The sequence below is a fragment of the Panthera leo genome, chromosome D2 (genome assembly GCF_018350215.1).
Source record: "Panthera leo isolate Ple1 chromosome D2, P.leo_Ple1_pat1.1, whole genome shotgun sequence".
NCBI classification, from domain to species: Eukaryota; Metazoa; Chordata; class Mammalia; order Carnivora; family Felidae; genus Panthera; species Panthera leo.
In genome coordinates this window covers 41,327,822-41,352,606 of record NC_056689.1, presented here as the reverse complement: position 1 = coordinate 41,352,606, position 24,785 = coordinate 41,327,822, and the positions used below count along the sequence as shown (strand labels likewise).

Genomic DNA, 24,785 nt, shown 5'->3' with positions numbered 1-24,785 from the left:
TGTGCCACCCGGGTGCCCCATGGGTACTTGTAATTTTAGAAACAAGTGAAAATTCTGGGAAAAGAATCCCGGTTTGGATACAGGGATGATGGAAAGAATAAAATTTATTAGTTTTTTTATTCACTGTGGTTTACAAGGGTCAAACTTATAAATCAAAGAAACAAAAACTATTTTCTTATGAGAAGTATTTCTTTGATCCCCTGACATTTTACTCTGTGTCAACAATTTCATGGAACTATCTGGTGCTTCATGGGCAGCCCTTCTGAGGTCCTTGGGAAGATAGTGGACCCATGCAATAGTCACAAATTTATTTAGAACTATAGGATAAGTTTTCTTTCTTTCTTTCTTTCTTTCTTTCTTTCTTTCTTTCTTTCTTTCTTTCTTTCTTTCTTTCTTCTTTTTTTTAATTTTATGTGTTTTGAGAGGGACAGAGATAGCACGAGAAGGGGGGAGAGAGAGAGAGAGACAGAGAGAGAGAGAGTCCGAGTCCCAAGCAGGCTCCATGCTGCCAGCACAGAGCCTGATGTGGGACTTGAACCCACGAAGCCATGAGATCATGACCTGAGCCAAAACCAAGAGTTACACACTTAACTGACTGAGCCACTCAGGTGCCCCAACTATAGAATAATTTCTTACTACACTAGATCCTTCTCATATACCACTTTATGTCCTTTTATTTTAACCTTTAACTGTAATTGCTATAAAGCCAATGAGGTCAATCCAGGCTTCAAACAGCTTCATGTAGGTATAGCCTGACAATGCATCTCCTTTGGGTGTTGGGCCTGGGCCATTTGCTTCCTCTTCCTGCCTTGGGTCTTCTCTGACTCCTCATACACTCATTTCAAAGTTTGTAATGCAAGAAGTTAATGCTAGTGAAACCATTCTTGACAATAAGGAATTGAGTTAATTAGAATAAATGTTTTCCCTTTTCAACTCTTAGGTGGATAGTTCTGGCACTCCAGCATATGGCTTCTCAAAATATCCTATGGGATTATTTATTGTCCATAGAGGTGCCCAACTACCTAACAATCCTTAGTATAAACTTTCAATTCTTAGCATAGACTCTTACTCCTTCCTTGTTTACTCCACCCCCATATTTCACTCCTGGAAAAAAGAAAAGAATTAATTTTAGACCAACAGACTTCAGAGCAAGAAAAAATTATCAGGAATTCTCAGGGGCACTGTGTATGCTAAAGAGGTCAATTCTCCCAAAAGACAATAATTTTTAATATCTATATACCTATTGAAACAACATGAAAATACATGAGGCAATAAATAAGACCACTATTATACTTGAAGACATGAATACCCCTCTATCAGAAACAGAAAGATCCAGCAGGCAGAAAATCAGTAGAGATTAGATGAATAACACATGAACCAACTGTATCCAATCGACATTTATTGAAGACTCCATCCAAGAACAAGAGAATATACATTCTTCTCACGTTCACATAAAATATGCACCATGATAGTCTATATTCGGGGTTATAAAACATGCCATAGTACATTTAAAATAACAAAAATCATACAAAGTATGCTCTCAGTTCATAATGGAATTAAAATATAAATCAATCAAAGATTGGTGGAAAATTCCAACATATTTAGAGATTAAACAACACTTTTAAATAACACATAGATCAAAGGAGAATCAAGAGAAATTCTAAAAAATATTTTGAACTAAAAGAAAGTGAAAATTCAACTAATCAAAACTTGTGGGGTGCCGAAAAGCAGTTCTTAGAGGAAAATTTATAGCATTAAAATGCACATATTAGAAAAGACAAACAATGTAAAGATCAATTGACCTAAGCCTCCACCTTAGAAAACCACAAAAGAAAAACAAATTAAATCCAACCTAAGTGGAAGAAAAAAAGAAAAATCAGAGGAGAAATCAATAAAATTGAAAATAAGAAGTCAATATATAAAATCAATGAAATTAAAAGCTGGTTCTTTGAAAAGATCAATAAAATTGGTAACCTCTACCAGGTTAGCTAAGAAAAAAAGAGAAAACACACAGATTAATAATAAAAAAATGAAAGAGGGACCATTACTGCAGATCCCCTGAACATTAAAAAGATAATGAAGGATAGTATGAGGAAGTCTTTGCCCACAAATTTGATAATTCATATGAAATTGATCAAATCCTTGATATGATCTATGAAAACTCTCACAAGGAAAAACAGACAATCTGACTAAGTCTACATCTATTGAAGAGATTGGGTCAATAGCAAGCAGCTTTTCAAAAGAGAATCCCTGTGACCTCAAGTTTGGTAGTTTTTAGCTAAAACACTAAAAACACAATCCATAAGAAAAAAATAGGAAATTTTGGCTTTATTACAATTAAAGATATCTGCTCTGTGAAAGACATTGTAAAGAGACTGAGATGTCACACCAAAGACATTTGCAAAACAAAACAAATATTTGCAAAACGCCTATTTGACAAAGGAGTTGGAACCAAAATATACTCCAAAAAAGCTTACAACTCAGCAATAAAAAAGCAAACAACTCTATATTAAAAAGGAACAAAAATATGAAGACCTATCTCATCAAATAAAAGTACTTATTTACGCAAAAAGCATATAAAAAGTTGCCCTAAATCATGTGTCATTAGGGAGCTGCATTTTACAACAACGAACTACCACTACACTCCTATTGAAATTGTTAAAATCCAAAAGGTTAACAACTCCAAAGGCTGGAGAGGGTGTGCAGCAACAAGAGCTCTCATTCATTTTCAGAAATGCAAAATGGTATGGCTACTTTATTATTTTTTTAAATTTTTAATGGTTATTTATTTTTGAGAAAGAGAGAGAGCATGGGTGGGGCTAGGGGCAGAGAGAGACGGAGACACAGAATCTGAAGCAGGCTCCAGACTCTGAGCTGTGAGCACAGAGCCCAATGCAAGGCTTGAACCCATAACACTGCGAGATCCTGACATGAGCTGAAGTCCGACCCTTAACCCACTGAGTCACACAGGAGCCCCTGGTATGACCACTTTAGAAGAAAGTTTGGTAGCTCACAAAGCTAAATATAACCTAACTGTATGATGCAGAGATTTTGCTCCTAGGTAGTACCCAAACTTGTTGAAAACTATGTCCACACAAAAACCTGCTGTGAATGTTTATAGTAACTTATATATTATATTATAATTATGATAGGAGATAGGTGACATTGTGCATTTGGCATAACCCATAGAATGTACATTGCAAAGACTGATCCGTAATGATTTTATTTGATACTGGTTCATCAGTTGTAACAAATGTACCACACCAATGTTAGATGTTTTCAGAGGACAAACTGTGTGTGTGTAAGGGGGCGGGGGGTGGTTAGGTGGTGGGGGTGGAGGAAGGATTACATGAGAACTCTTTTCTTTCTGCTAGTTTTACTCTTAACCTAAACGTGCTCTGAAAACTAGAGACTATTAATAAAAGGTTCATATCCTAAGCATTAGAGCTATTTAAAGATTCATAACTCTAAATTAGTTGGGCATCAAGAAATCTTAATTGTCTGTGATTTCTTTCACCATAGCAATAATGCGTACATCTCAGTTAACCTCTCTAATTCATGCCAAATGGAAAATTCAGTAGGGAGATCCACCATCCTAACAAAAGGATGACAATCACTGCTGTAGCAGGATTTAATTCTGCTGTCACTAATAGGAATTTTAAAGTCAGCCCATCTGTCCAGGAGGCATTGAAACTCTTGTTGCGTTTCTTTCTCTTTTCCTGCGATAAAATGGCAAGGAAATGTCATTGTCATCACCAGCACTTGAGTGATCGTGGCATTGCAAAAACAAAAACAAACTTGCCAGTAAGCCTGCTGTTGCTGCCGTTCTTCAGAAGGCCTGTGTGCAATGTGACCAGAGACCATTATGTCAAAATCAAGGATCCATTTCTTGGCAGGAGAGGTTGTCTCTAGCAGGCAATGCTTGAAACAGAATGAAATGGAGATCCATTTGCCTGGTAGTTTATACTTCATAGATATTTGGTGTGGCATTAACAGAGAAGCTGAAATTTCATAATGCTCTGGCTACTTGTTCCAGAGTGAGAAGTCAAGTCTCAGGAGGCAGGCGGTGGGCCTCCATTTCTGCGACTCAGCCAGGTGTGGGGACTCTGAGCAGCCACTGGGGGTGCCATCCTTCAGGATGTGGCATACCATGCTGCCTCCACCGCTTTTCTCCTCCTCCTGGCTGCCACAGCTCCTGTGCCTGAAAACAGTCTGAATATTCTGGGAGAGAGTCCAAACACAGCCCTCTTATCTTCTTGGGAACAGAGGGCGTCTAGGATTGTAGCTGAGCTCCTCTGCCTCACAGGAGATGCTGCCATGGTTCAGCAGGACTGGAAGTTTATAATCTCTCTCCACAATACACTCATCTGGCTTTTTCTTCTTCCCCAGAAAGTGAGGCAGGCTGAAAGGTTTTGCAGGCAAACAGCAAGGAGCCAGTGTGTATGTTCCTCTTTTTAGTGCATTGATTACCGTTTTTTTTTTTTTCAGGGTTGAACAGTAATTACCACTAATGAATAACATGATAATCTACAGCATAAATCACCAGTTACTTGGCTTTACCATTTAACACAATGAATAAAACAAGGCAGGTCTCAGTGTATCTTCCCTACAGGTCAAGGTAAACTGGAATATGCAGGGGAGCAAGGGGGCATCTCTATTCAGAGGAAACATTCGTGACTCTTTGATATGAATCACGGGCATAAAGACAGGCACACTTGTGAACTTAACGGCCAATGTCTTGGTCATCATTGAGATTTTGTCCTGCATCATTTGGCAACTTGTTCCTCCCGAGTGAGTTGTGAACAGCCTACCTATCCCAGCCAAGCTGAGACAGCCTCCTCACTGCAGTTTCTGCCTCTGGCCTCGCACAGAAATGTGAATTCGCTTTCCAGTGAACTACACAGACACTCAAAAGTTTCTTGTGTGATGCTTTAGCAGGACTGGGGAAAAAAGGGAGATAGGTACCTTTGTTACTGAGAAGCTACTCCAAACCAGGTGCCATGTAGACACTTTATATCTACAGTCTTCCTGAAGGGAGCTCTTTTTATGAGCCCATTAAGGTTGAGAAATCTAGCCCAAGGAAGGGTTATGGCTGGCCAAAGACATGTACCATGTCTAATAAATGTCAGAAGTCAGGCTAAGATTTAAAGCTGTAAGTATAACATTGCTCGCACAGTTTGATCAACACATGTTTGATGGTTTCATAGTTTTATATATTTTCTCCACACATTAGACTCCATGCCCTCCACAGCAAGGGCTACCGTTCTGCTTGCTTTGTATTCATATATATACAGCACATATAGTTAGTGTTTAAACAGTGTTTGTGCAATTAAATAGGAAGCTTTCTGTGCTGAGAAAAAAATGAATAGTCTAGAAATGATTCATGTCATACTATATATTGTATATTGTATAATATACATCACACATATTTCTTATTCAAAAGCAGCTACAAAGATTCTATAAGCCCATTATATTAAAATACAGACTTTGGTTTAAGCAGTGGAGACATAATTTAAATAAATCATGATAAATTAATATCTCTTTTATTCCATTAATGCTTCGCAATAGCCTGCAGACAGACTACATCAACATTATATCTCCCGATTAATACAAGATTTATCAAGATGTGAACTGACTTCAGAAGGGAGAAAACTATAATAGAATCCATGATCCTCAAAGTGTTAAAAGTGGGATTTAATTAAATGTTCTAGAAAATCGAGGAATCAGAATGCAGCCCCACCTCTGCAAAATATGAATTTTACATAAGGAGATTTTCCAAAATCTTTCTGTTTAATGTAATATAAATACAGGCAGGTATTACTTCAAACCCTCCAAGAAGTCACGTTAAGAATGTATCTCCTAGTAGACAGGAACTCAAAGCAGACAAAGAAGCCCCGTGGTGCTGGGCATGAAGGGTGGACGACACCCACAAAGAAGACTCCTTGTTGTTCTCAGTAATGAGATCAAGCACATTTTCTTAGTTCTCTAAATAATTGAGAAGAATGGAATTGTTGACACAGATGACTTTGTATTGATTTCAGTTGACAATTTTCTACGCAGGGCAATGTTAGGAACCATTCATTTATATTATTTTTGCCTGCATTGTAACTGAGACATAATAAAGTCATTCTTTATTTTCCTGCTTTTTTTTTACATGTATAATCACCACCATGTCTTTCAAAGATTCTATGAAAGAACAAAGCATAAGACCCCACAGTTTTCCAAGTTGATTTCCACAGGATTCTTACTAAGCTCCTCTGATAACAAGGTGGTTTTATGTGCTTCACCCTTTCTAGAAGAGAGGCATTTAAGGATAAGGAAAGGCTTGGGTTTTATTTGATTAATGCTTTGCCTTGTGTATAAAAATGTGAGAATGCATATTAGAAGAATTGATAACATGCTAAGTGATAAAGCCATGTTTCCTACTGAATACGTTTCACTTTAAATTTCATGGATTTCTTATAGTCTCAAAATTCTGGTTGTTAATATAGAAACAAACAAAATTTGTGCTATATTTATGCTAATGTTTAAAACTCTGATGCTACATTTATTTCAAGATGTTCAGCTATTTTTTTAAAAATTTTTAATGTTTACTTATTTTTCAGAAAGACAGAGTGCGAGCAGGGGAGGTGCAGAGAGCGAGGGAGACACAGAATCTGAAGCAGGCTCCAGGCTCTGAGTTGTCAGCACAGAGCCCAACGCAGGGCTCAAACTCACAGACCGTGTATCATGACCTGAGCCGAAGTCAGATGCTTAACTGACTGAGCCACCCAGGCGCCCCAGATGTTCAACTATTTTAAAATATATCAAATTTTTTGATAAAGATGGTTGAGTAGAAGCCATATTGTAAATCCCATTCCTCAAAACCTATTGAAATTAATATTTTAATAACGCCAAAAGTTCACTAGCAGCAACTGAACAAGATATAGGGACTGCACACAGAACAAGTCTTAGGCCACAAGATTTTTAAATATTGTTGCCGAGAAAAGAAAGACGGAATATGGCATGATGTGCTACATTTCAAATCCCATGCCCTCCCATTAGAGTCACTACTGATGAAAGAAAATACTAAAAACCTGAGGATTTGTACTAGTTACTCCACTCAAGTGTTCCAGAGAACATCCGAGGAAATGCTTTTAAGAATAGAAGTCCTGACATAGAGGAGTTCAACACAAGCAGAAATTACCAGAGCAATATACTGAATTTGAGAAATGAGGTGAAGCCTCAGGAGCAGGACAAGCACATGGTTGGTGTTATCAGCCATGCTTAATTTTGAGAAGATTTTGGCAAAGTTAGTCTAGTCATGACTCCCAACATGGGCTACAAGAGGCCATAGTTAAGCTCTCCTCTACTCCATTCCACTGGGATACAGAAATGGAATACAGGAATGTGGATATAAGAAAATTAACCTCTAAAGGCAGCTCCTGGAAAAGGCAGAGACATTATTGCTGCCTTGGATGGGGTCAGGAGAGCATTTCTTCAGTGCTTCAGGACAACAGAAGTTTCAGACAGAATGACTAAACATGCAAATAAAAATGACAACTGTTATGGACTGTTTGTGTTCCGCTCAAATTCATGTTGAAATCTTAACCCCCAATGTGATGGTATTTGTAAGCGGGGGCCTTTGGGAAGTGATTAGATCATGAATGCCCTAACACTCATGAATGGGATTAGTGTCCTTAGAAAAGAGATACCAGAAAACTCCAGTGTGCCTTTCCCTGTGTAAGAATATAGACAGAGGACGGCCATCTATGAACCAGGAAGTGGGCTGTCACCAGACACCAAATCTGCCAGTGCTTTGATCTTGGATTTCCTAGCCTACAAAACTATAAGCAATAAATGTTTGTTGTTGGGCACCCAGTGTATACTTGTTACAGCAGTCCAAATAGCCTAAGACAACAACTATTCAAATTCTATACAAAAAAGAAAGGAGAGTAGTGTCAGAGGAATGAGGGAAATCAAAATTAAGAAGGTAAAGTGAGAGCCAATTATGAAAGAAAATGTAATCAAAAGAAGAGAAGTGAACTCTCCCCCAGATATTTGCACTATGGGAGAATTTAATAGGAACAATAATTCAATAAAAACATAAAACGATTGAACAAATGAAACAATAAAAACATAAAACAGTAGGTTTAAATAAAAATGGAAATTTTGGTGCCAAAGACCTATTTTAGAAGCCAAATTTTTGAACAAATTTATTCATTCTGTTGCAATGAAGGAAAACCTTTCAATAATCACTGTCAGGGTAAAGGAAGAAGACGGCATTAAAGCATTGGAGAGAATGGATAAGCAATGGATTAAAGGAAAGAAAATAAAGTAATATATGAACAGGTGACAAAATATAAGGCCAATGCAATCAATGTTATGAATGCAATAAATTTAACATAAATACATGACATAGATCATTTCTAGATATTGCAGATCAAAAATATTTTAGTAGAAAGACAGCAGGTGGGTATTTCCAAAGGGAATAAATATCTATATCCTAACTTTAAAAATGTTACTCACTAATGAATTCAAGCCAGTCAAAGTGAGGATTCAGGCTTGGGACACAATTACATGCATTTTCTATGTTCTGGAGAATAATGACAAACACATACTTGTTATGCACACTATAAATTTAAATCTACTTTCCATGTAATAGGAAAAATTGTCTTGAAAAATTTTGGATTGCTCAAGTTCTCATATATTGTTTTTGTGTCTGTTAGAATTAGGCTATGCCCAATCAGTTCCATCCATGCCTAGAGTCACATGTCAGAAATACTTTGGGCCCCTGAGGAGAAAAACAGGTCAGATGTTTTTATTAATATCATTGTCACAACTGACACTCTCTGAGATTTTTTTTTAAGTTGACTTATTTATTTTGAGAGAGAGATAGAGAGAGTTGGAGGAGGAGGGGCAAATAGAGAGACAGAATCCCAAGCAGGTTCTGTGCTGACAGTGGTGCTCGAACTCACAAACCATGGTATCATGACCTGAGCCAAGATCAAGAGTTGGATGCTTAACCAACTGAGCTACCCAGGCACCCAACACTCTCTGAGATTTTTTTTTACCATTTACTTTTCTGATTCCCTAGTATTTTTGTTCATTTATTGTCTAACAGAGCTTCTCAACTATTGTTACAGGCAAATCAAAAGATATTGATCACCTAAGTCATAGGAAAGTCTTGGGTGAGATTTGAGAGTTGTTTAAATCTCCCTGGCCTATCACCTCCAGCCTTGAGATGAACAAAATTACTAGCGATACCTTGGAAAGAGCCCTGATCAGACTGGGGTCATGCCTATGGGCTCTGTGAGAGCTGGCATGATAAGCAACATGTGGTCTATAAGCTTGCCCAAGTAGATGTTCCACCAGCCAATCATGGGAAAGGGTTTCAGGAGTTCATAATTCAGGTAAAAAGAAGCCCCAAGGGCTACGATGATGAGACTGCTGGTAGTCAGGTAAGTCAGGGAAAGTCAGGAAAGCAAGGCGGAGTGGCTTATATTGGCTTCACACATATGGGGCATGTCTGCCTGTGGCTGATAATCATTTTTAGTGGCATCCAAGCTAACTATGTAATTGTCTAACAATCCAATTATTGTACAAAATGGAGCCTCATCATTAATTCAGAATAGTTGATAGAGAAAAAGTTTTACTGAGTTACAGACAAGTTTATATTTTCAAGGAAATTTCAACACCAAATTTGTCAATGACAAAAAGGAAAGGGCTTTTAGTTCCCTAACTATAATTGCAACTACCATAAATTGTTTAATGGTTGTAAATGGAATTTAAATTTATACTACTTTCTTTTAAAAAAAAATTTTAATGTTTATTTATTTTTGAGAGAGAGAGTGACAGAGTGCACAGGGGAAGAGAGAGAGGGAGACACAGAATCTGAAGCAGGCTCCAGGCTCTGAGCTGTCAGCACAGAGCCCGACGTGGGGCTCAAACTCACGAACCGTGAGATCATGGCCTGGGCCGAGGTAAGACACAACTGGCTGGCCCACCCAGGTGCTCCTATACTACTTTCTTATCTATGGTGGCATTCCAAAGTTTGAAGAGATTACCATTAAGGGGTATTTATGAGGAATTGCATGTAATCATGTCAATCATAAAATCAAATATAAAAATATTTTTCATTAGCAATTCATATTAGCAAGCTTAAGTTTCTCATTACACATTTTAAAAATAAATTAAGGTAAACGCTTTATATAAACTAAGGAATTAATATCATCCTAATATTTCACATTTTACTTCATATAATTATATACTATAAAGCTCATATATAGAATATTATTACAGGGGCATCTGAGTGGCCCAGTCAGTTAAGTGTCCGGCTCTTGACTTTGGCTCAAGTCACGATCTCATGGTTTGGGGGTTGAGCTTCACGCTGGGCTTTGTGCTGACAGTTTGGAGCCTGCTTGGGATTCTCTCTCTCTCCCTCTCTCTCTCTCTCTGACCCTTCCCCACTTGTGTGCTCTCTCTCTCTCTCTCTCTCTCTCTCTCCCCCTCAAAATAAATAAACTTAAAAAAAAGAATATTGTTAGAAAGCTCCATTCATATGCCTCAAATATCCTTCAACGTGTCTCCCTTCACACCTTACAAATATTATTTTCTGTTTCCTCTGACATGAAAAAATGTCTCAGGAACACTGCTTCCACATACTTTCCTACCTCTAGAATATCACTTTGATGTGTTTCGCATGAAACCTCTTATGCACCCTGCTCCCTTTCTTTCACATTTAAGAGCTACTCATCCTCTGTGTCCCAGTTCAGGGAGGGCAGCCATATCCTGTGTTGAATGATTAACAATCAACATGCCACCATCAGTGAAACCATATCTGGAATTCCAGAAATTCTCCTTTGCATGTGGAAAAGAAAGTAGTAAAACACAAGCTGACAATGTAAAATGACAAACTTGAGTGGATAGGAATGACAAGGTATGTGTGAAAACCAAAGCCAACAAATATGTAACTATAGATTTCACTCCATTTGTCTGAAATCTTGTTTATCTTTATAACATATATTTAGATACACTTACATATTATCGTATAATAATGAATAATAAAATAGAACTCCCCTTTTGTAAATACTTGATAATAGACATAATATATAAAATATATATGCTAACAGAATAATGTTACTAGAATTGGCCTTATACGTGTCTTTCAGTTGGTTACATCTGTCTGTCTATATCTTCACCTACCCATCTATGTATTCAGCTATACTAACAAATGTTAGGACCTGAAGTGAAATGAAAAAGCTAATACAAACCAGTCCACTTTAAAATCGAATTAGGAGTCATCTTTATGACAGTGTCTCTAAAAAAACGTAAGTACTATTTTTAAAAATTGGTGGTTACTAAATTGACCATGAAATCGCAAGTCTTCCAAACTGGGCCAACTGACACTAGATTATCTGAGTAACTTAAATATGGGTATGTGTACCAGAGCCAAGTGCCTTCAAAATTATACGTGACTTTCACACACAATTTTAGCCATCTGCTGTTCTGTTTGACCTTATCTCACTGTATTCAGTTCACTGCTGGAGCTTAAGAAATTTTCACCTGTCCTATAGGTACCACTCTGCTGCTGTTTATCAGCTACAGGGAATCATGAAAGGCCCCATTATTCTTCTTGAGGAACACTCCAAGTGCTCGGCGGGAGTAGAGGTGAAAGGTTCATCATATAGAGAGAAGTGTGGGCATTTCTGAAAATAAGGAGGCCTCTGGGCATTTGTGTAGGAAGGAGTCCAGGATCTTTAGTGAATTGTCTTTTTTGCTTTCCTCTTTCTAGCCTCTTACCATCCCACATTGTAGCCACTCTGAAGTCTGAGAGCATTGGATGAGCAGCCAGTAAAAGGCACATACATACAGACACCACAAACACTAGTTTCACATTTACTTATCTTTTCCCAGCTCCAGCACCAGCTGGATGTCAAAAAAGTAAGATGAAATGAGGTCCAGTTCTGAGAGCCTGAACCGATCCCAGAGGGTATGGTTGCTGGCAGTGACAGCACGACAGTGAACCCATCACTCACACACACACACCCTGATTTTCAAAGCCTTTAGAAAGGCATGCTAAAGACAAAAAATACAAATTTTAGGGAATTATAAATATTTAAAACTTGTTTGAAAGATAAAGAAGAAAGCTAAATAAATGTACAATATTTTCTGGAGATTGTAAAAGATCTCTGACATATCAAAGTGTCCAAAAGTAAGTGCTCTTTGTGAAAGAGAGAATGAAAAACTTATACATTCATTTTAAACAAATGGAAACAAACTTTACAATTCATGCTTAGAGACAGTTCTGGTAGTGTTTATTATCTCCAACATTTACATTAACCAACTCCCATAAAGTTTTGTGAAATCTGGGTTTTCCTCATTAGATTGGTTTGGTGATTACAGAACTCTTAGTTTCAGACCTAAGGTCTCATTTTGTGTTATCATGGTCAGTGACACCAATTCATTAGCAATAAAAGCAAAACAAAGGCAAAATCCATAAAAACAAACTCCTTTAAACAAATCCAGTCATCAAAAGGCTTGTAACCTCAGAGTCTTATCATAATAAAGGCATTAGCCTTTATGATATGACTAGATATTCTGCTGTTATTATGAGAGTGACCTTGGGCAAGTTGTATAATGTTTCTGGTTCTCATGTCTTCATTTGTAAAATGGAAAATAAATATACCAACCCTATAAGTTCACTGTGATTAAAAAATGAGGTAACTCATGTAAAAGATTTAACAGATTATCTGGTATTGTATTGGTACTATTCATTATATTCTCGATAATAATTATTATTAATATTTGGCTGGGAATTAGATTTTATTTTTCCCCATATCTATATAATATCAGTTAAAGGAAGCCCATGTTTATTTTCAAAGAGATTACAGCATACATTCTAAAATTAATAATCATTAAGACATTTATAATATGTATAGTAATGGCATATTAAATGGGATAACATTTGAGAAAAATATTTGTGAACTATAAAGTGTGCATGCATTTAATAAAAATAGTTATGCTGTATTGGGATCATTAGAAGTTATATTATAGATACAATCAAATTCTTCATATGCTTGGTTATTACCTTTAATTTACCCTCCTATGACCTCAGTAATTTCTTCCATCCTATATTATTATAGCAATGGCCTGTCTGTTAGGATTTGAGGGTTTGTCTGATTTGTTCAGATCCTCTGAAAAGATTTTTTGAAGATACTTTGAAATGTATAGAAGTTCCCCAACTTATAAAGATAATTCCCCAGATATTTCATACACACTTTTAAATAGTAGTCATTGTCAATGACTGAAGCTGTTGTTTAGAATAAAAGTACCATGCTAATTTCTGAACAAATACATATGACTACAAGAGTGATGATTTTATTTTTGAATACTCTTGCATGCTCTATCTAAATGTGTGCTAACAAAGCTATTGATCCTAAGAAAAGCAGAAGTAGGAAAAAGGTAAAACAGAGACAAAACTGTCATCCACATTTCTACAATCAAAGGAAAACCACTATTTATATATTGACATATTTCCTTCTAGGTCACTTTCCCTGATCATATATTTTGTTTTTGTTTTTATGGGTGCTCATATTGCAAATACAATTGTTATTGCCATCATTTTACCTAAATTATAAGAGACATTATCCATGCTCTTCCAGACTCTGTGCTCTTTAAACCAAGAGCAGAAAGAGGCCTAGCAGGTGTTATGAGAACCGTAATTCATCCAGAGTGAGCATTCAGCGTTTCTAGCCAGAAATTAATGAGGAACTTTAAGTGTCCCTTATGAGTGGCAGAATTGCTCTCCTAATGGTTTTGACTACTAGAACCCACAATCTTGAAGAGATATTATATGTAAATTTATATATGTCCCTCATTTCACTCATGAAGTAAAGACCGGAAGACTTAGATCACCTGCCAATAATTTACTGCATCCAACTGGTGAAATCCAAAGTAAAACTCATGGTCTATGACTCCCTCAGTGCTCCTTCTATTCAGGACCACCTGTAACATTTGAGAATTCTAAGACAAGAGCGTAAATGGAGACTCCAGGCCCAGAACCCACCCCTTTTCTCTTCTCATCCTGCTTCCTTACAGAAGCATATGGACAATCAGTCTGCATGTCCAAGTTCACTCCGAATTTCAGTCCTAGAGGTGTGCATAGTCTGCCCTCAGGAAGTCAGACCTGACAGAGAAGGTCGCCTGCATCCTGAAGCCATCAGAATAGAGATTCTTGGGCTTCTTGACACCTGAAGGGTAGTCTTGCAAGAAAAACCTGAGCTCTACTAGACACATCCTCTTGCCTCCATGTTTTAGCTGGACTCTGAGCGAAGGATTTGAGAGCTGACCTTATAAGTATTGTAAGATGTGCAGAAGTGAGCAAGGGAAAAGAGGAAATAAGTAGAGAGGAGTTAACAAGTGGTTTACCATTGCGGACACCCAGGGCACAGACTATGTGGAATGCATCTCAGGATTGTCCCATTGTTGGGCAAGAGGTTGGGGTGCTTACTGCCAATTATCACTTCTTATTGGTCGAGGATCCCTCTTGGCTATTTCACCGTCTGGCAGTTCTGGGCTCCCATTCAGAAGGCTAAGCAAGTCCACTACACAAGATTAGAAGCCTTGACGTGTGGTGCCAGGGAGAGGGCTCTGGTTGCTGGCTATAAAGCCTCTACCGGATCTCCCTTTTTATAGTAAGTGTTGAGTGAATATACTCTACAATCTATCATTACAATATTGGTAATATACTTTAAATCACTATATCGCTTAAAATTAGAGAATGAAATATTTCTATCATTACCTTACACATTAAGGCATCTTAGTCACTTAAAAGCACCACTCATTCGAGAAATAAAGAGATCAGAAACAAGGAAGCCTCAGGTTTGTTTCTGCAACTTGCCAGTTATAGTCCAGATGGATCTTTTGTGTAATGCTGTGAATTCAGTCATGGAGCAATATATTTTATCTTTCATCTGGACGTTTAACCATCTTATGTCATTTAGCACTTAAACTTACTTGTATCAAAAATTATTCAGTTCTCTCAAGCATCAGATTATGGTTTAAGAACATCCATTTGTTTCTCGAAAGCTTTTTAACTCAAGCCTAATTAAAAATTCTGAAGAAACTATTCAGAACTTCCACATGGCGCTGCTTCTATAAGCACTGACACATTCATACAAGTATACATTTACTCACATTTAAAGACTCTATTTTGCTGCATTTTAATCAAGTCCTTTTTCAAAGATGTAAACAGCGCATTGTGATGGTAAAAGCTGCCCAAGCTGGTGATCTTTGCATTTGCCCTTCACTAAAGCAAATTTCATCTCGAATGAGCAGATGGATGGAAATGGACCAAACCAGTGTCAGCGAAGGACCAGGATGATTTCAGCTGATGACTGACACCTGCTAATCATAAGCGCGGGACTTAGTGCCAAGAAGAATAAAGACTCCAGGTTTCTTTAAAATGCAATTCCATTTGCCACTCCGAGGCAGGGACTCCCGACTCAGCTCCCAGCAGGGATGGTTTCTCAAACTTAATGAATTTCATTCCTGCTACAATCCTTTGGGAAGAAAGAGACAACCTTCCATACTGATTACTACCCATACAGTTTGTTGTAAAAACATGACATTAAATCGAGTTTGAGGTTTTTAGCCGGCTTACAAGCCACATTTAGAGGTATTTTTTTTGATTTTTGGAAAAGCAGCTGTTTTCTGTTACATATTTTAAGTATATGAAAGTTCATGTGTATTTCTATGTAGGAAATCAAAACATCATTCCTCTCATTAAAATCTACTTTTAGATATCCTGCAACTGTAAACAGGCATCTCGTGGGAAATAAGACGTGCACACTCACAGATCCATTCACAATCCAAGCCTCATCTTTTGTCAGGCACAGGGAAGTTTCTACAGATCCCTGACCACTCCAGCTTGGAGCCTGGTTCCTCCAACTGGGTGATCTTAAGCACGTGCTCCACACTCTCTGAGGTTGTTTTCTTCCCTGTAAAATGGGGATGGTTAAGACCTCACTAGGGGCTGGTTATGAGCATTAAGTCGTAGGAGCTCAGCAAGTTACCTGGTCAGCAATTGGCATGTTGAAAAGGTGTAGCAAATACCAGCCTCATTCTTTTCTCACCTTCTCTCATACTTGCAAAGTTCTAAACTGTTTCCTATCCAAATAGTTCTCATTTCTTAAACCTTGCTTAAACTCCATCTCTTTATAGCCTTCTACTGACACCGAAGCTTGGAAAAAAGAATACCGTTGGAGCATGGGAGCACGTCCATGTGTCAGGCACTGTGCTGAGCACTTAACAGCATTATCGCATTTAGTCCTCCCAACAACTCTATGGTATAGTACAGTAATTATCTGTACTTTACAGATAAGGAAATTAAGTTCATCCAGCCAGTAAATAACTGAGCTGAGGTGCAAACCTTGGCTGTCACTCACCTTGTCCTCTAAAAATCCATAGTTTTAATTTTATGGCACTCATTTGAGAATTTACAGTGCTGAATTTCCTTCTATATTTGTCTCACACTGTCTTAAACTATTAAAATATCTTATGTAACTTTTCAAGTTTATGCCATCTTCACGGTTAAGCTTCTCAGGAACAAAGAAAGTAAATAGCCACCTTCCTTCCTTCCTTCATTGGACAAAGACATATTTGCCACCCACAGGTTGTGAGAGGATAGTGCTCAGAGCTGGGAGTCCAGAAACAAGTGACATGGCTTCCTCAAACTGTTCACAGTCAATTGGGAAAAATATCCACACAGTAGGAACAATACTATATAGAAAATGCAATGATAGAAATAGGTCAGGATACTGGGGGAGCCTGAGAAAAAGTTGTGGCAACCCAGGGGATGGACTTCTCAAGAATCTTTCTCTAGGGAGGCAATAGGTAAACGGAGTCTTAAAGGAAAATACAAAAGAGATGAGAGGCGGCACAGAAGTTAGATGGCTTCAAGTAGAATGTAAAGGACAAAAATCCCAAGTGAGAGGGGTTCCTGTGTGGCTCAGTAAGTTTAGTGTCTGACTTCAGCTCAGGTCATAATCTCACGGTTCCTGAGTTTGAGCCCCACATCTGGCTCTGTGCTGATGGCTCAGAGCCTGGAGGCTGCTTTGGATTTTGTGTCCTCTCTCTCTCTGCCCCTCCCATACTCTCGCTCTGTTTCTCTCTCTCCCTCTCAAAAATAAATAAACATTAAAAAAATTAAAAATCCCAAAGGAGAAAAATGGCGTATTAATCTGAGAGCCAAAATCAACTTACTGCTGAGCACAAAGGAAACTGGAATTGTTGACAAAAATGGGCTTATGTGTATATTTAGCACCTTGGATTTTAGCCTTTCTTCCCCCATTGGTCTAAAGGAATTGTGTAATTTAAACATCTTTCTCTTTTTTCAAGTTACTTAAAATATTTACTGTGAAATGTATTATACACGTGAAGATATATAAAAGATAAGCATGAAGTTAATAAAATACATAAAATTAACAACTGCATACACAACCCGTTTAAGAAATTTAGTATCACTAGTTTCTTATTGGATATTATCTGCTTTCCTGCCTCACAGAGATAATCACTTTCTTGAAATTTGTATAAATCATAGCCAGGTATGTTTTACCAGGCAATCATCAATAGAAAATAACCACCTATGCAAATAGCCCCAGGAAATTACACCTCAAATATATATTGTTCATTTTTCCCTTTTTATAAACTATACATGCATAATTACATTATATATATGAATAAATAAATAAGCAACTAAACAAATAACGTTTTTCTTTTAAGTTTTTATTTTAACTTATTAGGTAACTTAAAGTGTTATAGTAGTTTCAGGTGTACAATATAGTGATTCAACAGTTCCATACATCATCCAGTGCTCATCATGACAAGTGCAGTCCTTAATTTCCATCACAGACTTAATCCATCCTCCTACCTAACTCCCCTCTGGTAACCACTAGTTTGTTCTCTATAATCAAGAGTCTGTTTCTAAATTTCTCTCTCTCCCCCTCTTTTTCCCCTTTGCTCATTTGCTTGTTTCTTAAATTCCACATATGAGTGAAACCATACGTTATTTGTCTTTCTCTATGTTGCTTAGCATTATACTCTCTAGCTCCATCCATGTTGTTGCAAGTGGCAAGATTTTGTTCTTTCTTATGGCTGAATAATATTCCTTTGCATATATATATACCACATCTTCTTTATCCATTCATCAACCGATGGATACTTGGTCTACTTTCATATCTTGGCTATTGTAAATAATGCTGCTGTAAACATAGGGGTGCATGTATCCCTTCGAATTAGTGTTTTTATATTCTTTGGGTAAATACCCAGTAGTGTGATTGCTGGATCATAGACTAGACCTATTTTTAACTATTTGAGAAACCTCCATACTGTTTTCCACAGCGGCTGCACCAGTTTGCATTCCCACTGGCAGTGTAAGAGGGTTTCTCCTTCTCCACATCCTCACCAACACTTGTTGTTTCTTGTGTTTTTTATTTTAGCCATTTTGACAGATGTTAGGTGGTATCTCACTGCAGTTTTGATTTGCATTTCCCTGATGAGGAGGGATGTTAAGCATCTTTTCACATGTCTGTTGGCCATCTGGATGATGTCTTTGGAGAAATGTCTATGTCTTCTCCCCATTTTTTAAATTGGATTATTTATCTTATGGGTGTTGAGTTGTGTAAGTTCTTTATATATTTTGGATACTAACCCTTTATCAGATAAGACATTTGCTAATACCTTCTCTCATTCTATAGAACTGCCTTTTAGTTTTGTTGGTTGTTTTCTTCACTGTGCAGGAAGCTTTTTATCTTGATGTATTCCCAATAGTTTATTTTTGCTTTTGTTTCCCTTGCCTTGGGAGGCATGTCTAGAAAAATACTGCTACAGTTAAAGAAATAAAATAAAATAAATAAAATATTTACATTTCTCAGTGTGTTTTTTACTCCATTTACTTCATTTCTGTGAAATGTATCCATGATGACTCACTTTTTTGCAATTCTTTATTCTGGTTGCTGCATGATACTCTATTACATAGTTGATTATACCAAAATTTATTCATCCATTTTTTAAATTATGGCCGTTTGGATTCTTTTTATGTTTTGATTGCTATGAACAATATCATGAACTTTCATGTATATCTCCTAATGCACATATGCAAGAGTTTTTTTATGGTATATGAGTAGGAATGACATTACATTGCCGGCAGTGTGTGAGATTTCTGTTGTTCCAAATCTAGTCAACACCAGAATATATCCAAATTTATATTCTATTCTAGTCTAGTCGAGTCTACTTGAGTCTAGTTAAGTCTATTCTATTCTACCTTGCTTATTGGCTGATGGTGAAATATCTCATTCTGACTTGAATGCACATTTCTTCAATGAGATGATGTTGAGCATCTTTTCATATATTTACAGGCTATTTGTACTTTCTCTTTATATCAATGTTCATTTCGTATTGGACTTTCTGCCATTTTTATATTGATCTGTAGAATACTGATATTTGTTATATGTAATGAAAATGTCTCATCCTAGTCTGTGACTTTTGATTTTGCTCTTTTATGGTGTCTTTTGACATTAACAAGGTCTTAATTTTAATGCAATAATTTTTATTAGGATATCAATGGATATGATTTTTTGTGCCCTGTTTAAGAAATAATTTCTTACCCAGATCATTAATTTTTTGTTTCCATGTGTTTTTGGGGGTTTTTTTTGTTTGTTTTTGTTTTTTGTTTTTGTTTTTTAGTTTATAAATTTGGGTGCCTGTGGGTGGCTCAGTCATTTAATTTTTTTAAATTTATAAATTTAGGGGCACCTTGGTAGCTCAGTCAGTTAAGCGTCTGACTTCAACTTAGGTCAAGATATCATGGGTTCATGAGTTCGAGCCCCCACCTTGGGCTCTCTGCTGTTGGCAAGGAGCCTGCTTGGATCCTCTGTCCCCCTCTCTTTCTGCCCCTCCTTCATTCCCATGTGTGCACACGTAAACACGTGTGTATTCTCTCTCTCAAAATATAAACATTTAAAAAATTATAAATTTTTTTTCGCATTTAAGTATTTAATACTAGTATGAAGTTATTTGGGGGTATGGAAAGAGAGAGATGTCCAATTTAAATATTTTTCCATACAAATATCCAATTGCCCTATTATTTATTTTATAGTCCTTCCTTAGCCAACTGATCTGTAGTTGTCTCTTTGTCAGGATTCAAATTTCTATATGTGCTGGAGTCAGTGCTTATATTCTTTCTTCCTTTCATTGATCTATATGTATATCCATGCACTAATATGCTGTTGTTTTAACTTCTACAGCTAAATCTTGATACCTGGCAGGGGTGGGGGTAGGGATAAATGCCCTAACTTGTTCTTCACATATGCTATGTCTACTTTTGCACTCTTGTCATTTCTTTCCTCTAAAATACAAACAAAAAAAAAACCCCAAAACAAAAATTGCATCTTTTTATATCTTTTGTTAGATTTGTTTGTAATTTATGTTATTTGCTTGTAGAGTAAATATGTTTTTTAAATTATGTATAAATGTAACTGATTTTTTATGTTGATGTTTTTATCCAACAAATTTGCTAAATGTTTTTATTAATTCTAATAATCATATGCAGATTATTTTGGGTAATGGTATCATTGTCAAGTAATGACAAATCTCTAACCTTCCTTATTATTCCTTTTCTCTTCTTACTACACTGACAATAAGTCTCTAATACAATATTAAAGAATGAAAGTCATGGGCACCTTGTCTTGTTTCTGATGCCAAAGGGACATTTTGCAAGAGTTCCCATCAGTTACAGTATATGTTAAGAATTTTTAAATGCCCTCTATCAAAAAGAAAGTTCCCATCCACTCTTAGTTTGAAAAGTGTTTTTTGTTTTTGTTTTTGTTTTTGTTTTGTTTGTGTTTTTTTTTTTTTTACCATGATAGGCTTAATGATCGGTTTTGTTACTTTCAAAATTATCAGTTTTTCTTTGTTCTTTTAATATGGTCAATTATAGTAGTGCATTTACTAATATTAAAGCAAACTTGCATTCCAGAAATAAAAATTGGTCAAGTACTAGGACTTTTTGTATAGTTTGCTGAGTTTAGTTTGTGCTTTCCTTATTTGCACTGATTTTGTTAGGTTTTGGCTTTAATGCTATGCTAGCCACTTAAATTTTGGAGTATTTTCTCTTTTCAATTCTCGAAGAAACTGAGTTGAAACTATCTGTCACTGGTACATTACAAAGAACTCAGTTCCAAAGTCAGCTGAGCATGCTGTTTTTTTTTTTTTTTTTATTCAGGATAGATTTTTAATAACAAACTTTTGGCTCTTTCAATCCTCTCTTTTGTGTGATAATTTTAAATATCATTTATTTCTTCTGTCCTTTATGTCTCCTTTTTAGATTTATTATGGCTTGTTTTTTCTAACTTCTAATGGACGAATGTTTGGCTTATTACACAGAACCTTTGGATTTCCAATATTAAGAAAGATCAATATATTTACTTCTCAACTTGGCATTAGCTTCAGCTTATGTATTTTGATGTGGGATTTTTATTTTTTAAAAATTTTTTAATGTTTATTTATTTCTGAGAGAGAGAAATAGAGAGCGAGTGGGAGGGGTAGAGAGAGAGGGAGACACAGAATCTGAAGCAGGCTCCAGGCTCTGAGCTGCCAGCACAGAGCCCGACACAGGGCTCAAATCCACGAACCATGAGCTCTGAAGTGAAGTCCGGCGCCTAACCCACTGAGCCACCCAGGAGCCCCTGACGTGGAATATTTTTATTTTCTTCCTTTATCTAAAATTAATTATAAGTGCGTTAAAGTCCTTAATTATGAGAGATATAACTGGTCCTCTTTTGTTACTGATTTTTGACTTGTTTGCATTGTGATTAGACTATATAATATTCATAATATTAAATCTTTAAATTTGTTGAGACTAGGCTATATTTTCTTTTTCAAAAATTAATGTTTTTAGATTTGTATTTTCCAAATGTTGAGTATAATATCCATTATGTATCCATTAAATCAAGTTTTTAAATTGCACTTCTTATATTGTATTCTAAGTGTTTGGATTTTTTGTTTGTTTCTTTGATGTAAGAAACAAGGTGTCTTAAGACTTCCTTTTATGGTATAAATATTTAAATTTGTCTTATAATCTATCAATATTATAGATATATAGATATACACATTTTTCTCTTCATGTATTTTGAGATGGTATAATGAGTTACAAATAACTTTAAAATTTATACCTTCTTAGTTAAGAGAGCACGTTATGGGCGCCTGGGTGCCTTGGTCGGTTAAGCGTCTGACTTCGGCTCAGGTCACGATCTCACGGTCCGTGAGTTCAAGCCCCGCGTCGGGCTCTGTGCTGACAGCTCAGAGCCTGGAGCCTGTTTCAGATTCTGTGTTTCCCTCTCTCTCTGCCCCTCCCCTGTTCATGCTCTGTCTCTCTCTGTCTCAAAAATAAATAAATGTTAAAAAAAAAATTAAAAAAAAAAAGAGCACGTTATTATTAACCAGTGAGAATCTTCTACCTAGTAAAGTTCCTTCAAATTTTACTTTATCTAATATTAATAGCACTTCATTAGCATTATTTTGGTTATTATTTGACAGATATATGCATGTGTGTGCATTTTCATTAAATATGATTACTTATAATTTTAACATCTTTTTAAATGTGGTTTCTTTTTGAATCTCTTTTGCTTTTTCTATTGTTTTCTCTTTCCTTATTTATTTATCTGGGGAGAGAGTACAAGCAGGGGAGGGCCAGAGATAGAGGGAGAGAGGATCTAAAGCAGGCTCCACGCTAACAGTGCATGTTGAAGTGATATAATTTAGTAGACAATCCAAAATTGTTAAAAAATAATTTATTATTATAGGGGCACTTAGGTGACTCAGTTGGTTAAGTGCCTGACTTCGGCTCGAGTCATGGTCTCATGGTTCGCAGGTTCAAGCCCTGCATTGGGCACTGCACAAATGATGCGGAGCCTGTCTGGGATACTCTCTCTCCCTCTTTCTCTGCCCCTGTCTCGCTCATGCTCTCTCTCAATAAATAAATGAATAAATAAACTTAAAATATAATTTATTATTAGATAAATTATTAGATGTAAAAAGTAAGTATAGCAAGGTTGCCAGATATAAAGTGAATATATAAAAATCAACTGAATTCGTAGCAAGAAAATGAGAAAATAAAACTTAAAAAACGACGTCATTTTCAATAGCATCAAAAATTTAAATGTTAAAGGATAAATCTAACAAAAATGGGCAAAACCTGTAGACAGAAATCTATAACATTACTGAGAGAAATTAAAGAAAGGCAAACTAATGGAAAGCTATACTATGACCATGTGTTAGAAAATTTAATATCTAAAGATTTACCAATACTTTCCAAACCTATCTGTAGATTTAATGTAATTTCAATAAAAGTCAAAACAAGTTATTTTTTTTCCTCCATAAAAACTGACTAGATTGCAAAGTATATATGGAAATGCAAATGGCCAAGGATAACCAGGACATTCCAGGGTAAGTACAAGTTGGTTTACTTGGTCTATGAGAAATACAAATTTATTATAAAGCCACAAAATACATGTTATATAAAGAGTCCAATAAACTAATAAGAAAATAAGAAAATCCATTAAAAAATGAATAAAAGATCCAACAAATACTTCACAAACAGGTTATCCAAATGTCAAAAAAACATGATATGCTCAAAATGTGCTCAAATTCTCAACTGGGTAACACAAACAAGATACTATTATATATAAAAATAGAATGACAAATTGTTAAAGCTAGGGACCATTTCAGATGTGGGATAGAATAAAGAATAATAGAAATTCTTACACAATTCAGATTGGAGTATAAATTGGTTCAACCTCTTCATGAAAATAAGTGACAAAACAACAATGCCACTATAAGAAAATAAGTTTGTGTTATCTATTAAATATGAACATAAGCACATCCTATGTCCCAACATTAAACAGAAATGAATACACATTTATGTAAAGATGGCTACTGAAATGTTTGAGGCAGAATTATTTATAATATTCTAAAACTAGAAAAAAACAAAGGCCGATAAACAGCAAATGGATAAATAATATATTCACACAATGAGCATATATTCAAGTATGTATATATAATACGCAATGAATCAGGCTAAACTAAACAACAGTGTTCAGGTGGTAAAATGCCAAATGCAAGCTAGAAAATGGAAAACATAATAGGATATTGACTGTTTTTGTTTTGTTTTTGTTTTTGAGGGGCTAGCATGACTGTGATTTGGGAGGGGCAAATGACTGGCTTCTAAATGAGCTGACTGGTTACATGACTTTGTACTTTATAATAAAATGATGAAGCTTCACATTTACGTTTTATGTATTTTATATGTTCACAATTAAAAATTGTTTTTCCTACACATAAAGGCACTGAGATTTAGAAAAAAAAATAGCCTACAAGGGAGATCATATATATTCCCTGTATTTTCTAATAAAGATTTCCATAGCAACCTAGGTCACATTCCAATAGTCTATTAAGTTCACTTAGAGTAGCTGTCACCAGTCTCAAAATAGAAGTACTTCAGACTGACAGTGAAGTCACAAGCTATCTTTGTCAAGCAGAGATCTAGAGACCAGCAACAACTCTTCTAAGGCTGTATTAATTGGAGATGTTGAGGGCAGAGTACTGCTCCTCAACAGGACTCTTGAGAAAAGCTCCCATTGAGATTCCATCGGAGGGATTGTTGAGCCATCTCAAAGCACCCAGCAACATTGCTGCTGTTTTGCTGTTAACTCCACCTTCTAGTTCCCAAGAAGCAATGAATGAGAACT

General features: G+C 36.2%; 1 protein-coding gene across 4 annotated transcripts in view; it reads right to left on the bottom strand.

The window, feature by feature from the left end:
• Positions 1-24,785, bottom strand: part of NRG3 (neuregulin 3) — a 1,047,305-nt gene that overhangs the window by 74,723 nt on the left and 947,797 nt on the right. The gene's annotated exons all lie outside the window — the stretch shown is intronic.